This window comes from Lynx canadensis, chromosome A3, assembly GCF_007474595.2.
Source record: "Lynx canadensis isolate LIC74 chromosome A3, mLynCan4.pri.v2, whole genome shotgun sequence".
In the NCBI taxonomy this organism is placed as follows: Eukaryota; Metazoa; Chordata; class Mammalia; order Carnivora; family Felidae; genus Lynx; species Lynx canadensis.
The window spans coordinates 133,362,635-133,364,086 of NC_044305.1; the positions used below are offsets into that span (position 1 = coordinate 133,362,635).

At 44.1% G+C, this 1,452-nt stretch overlaps 1 pseudogene; it reads left to right on the forward strand.

Moving 5' to 3' along the window:
- Positions 1–891: 891 nt before the first annotated feature.
- Positions 892–1,062, forward strand: LOC115511405 (annotated as a pseudogene).
- The last annotated feature ends 390 nt before the right edge of the window (positions 1,063–1,452 follow it).

Genomic DNA, 1,452 nt, shown 5'->3' on the forward strand with positions numbered 1-1,452 from the left:
GCAACCTTTGGCATTCCCGGCATACATACACATCGCTCTCATCTCTGTGTCCACAGGTGCTCATCTTGTGTGCACGTCTCTGTGTCCAAATTCCCCCTTTGTATTAGGGCATTGGTCATGCTGGAGTCAGGACCCACCTACTCCTAGACGACTATATGCATAACCTCCAGTATGATCGATCATATGGACAGTGTTCCTATTTCCAGATAAGGTCACATTCTGATGTACCAGGGAGGGACACAATTCAGTTCGTACAACAGGGGGGTATTATTCAGCCGTAAAAGAGATGAGGTACTGATACAGGCTACAACATGGATGACCCTTGAGAATAGGTTGAGTGAAGGAAGCCAGACCCAAAAGGACACATGTTGCATAATGCCACTTACACGAAATGTTCAGACTATAGAAATCTATAAAGGCAGAAAGTAGATGAGTGGTTGCTTACGGATGGGAAGGGGATCTGGGAATAGGGGAGGTAGTAGTTAAAGGGCACAGGGTTTCTTTTCTGGTGATGAAAATGTTCTGTAATTATTGTGATAAGGGTTGCACAACCCTGTGAATACACTAACGATTATTGAATTGCACACTTTCAATGGTTGAATGGTAGGGTATGTTAATTGTATCTCAATAAAGCTGTTACCAAGACTAAACACAAGTTAGGGTTACAAAAAGCGTTAAAGACTGGGTGGTTCAGTTGGTTAAGTGTCCGACTTCAGCTCAGGTTATGATCTCATGGTCCGTGAGTTCGAGCCCCGCGTCGGGCTCTGTGCTGACAGCCAGAGCCTGGAGCCTGCTTCCGATTCTGTGCCTCCCTCTCTCTCTCTGCCCCTCCCCTGCTCACGCTTTGTCTCTCTCTCTCTCAAAAATAAATAAACATTAAAAAAAAAGGTTACCTTTGTGCAGTGGCAGTATCGTAGCCAGTGAGGTTTATCTGAGGTGCGATTATTGCTTAATGGAAAAAAAAAAAAAAGGTTAGCGACTGAAAAAAAAAAAAATGATTTCTAGGGTTTGGAGTCCAAAGTTCCAATCCCAGCTCTGCAACCTTCTGTTACCTTGACCAAGTTTCTCCAAGAGCCCTAGCTTCATTGGAAAGAAGCAGGTGGGGAAGGGAGGTACGACCAGAACCCAGCAGGGTTATCCTAAGAAGTGGAGATTAGCTCGGTAAAATACGTGGCACATAGTAGTTGCTCAATAAAAGGTATATTAGTCATACATGTTACATCCGACCCTTGAAATACAGTGTGAGTCCATCACAGATAAATCTTTCCATGGGTCATTTATTTTCTTAACTGGTCAAACAAGGGCTTTTTAATGCCTCCCAGCAAGCAAACTCCCAAATGGAGCTAAAGCTTAGAAGAGAAACCTATTCCCTCACGTTATTCATGCCACAGGAGGACCCAGCTCTATGCTGCGTTTCTGCCTCTGGCATCTCTTCCTGACTTTTGTTTTTAC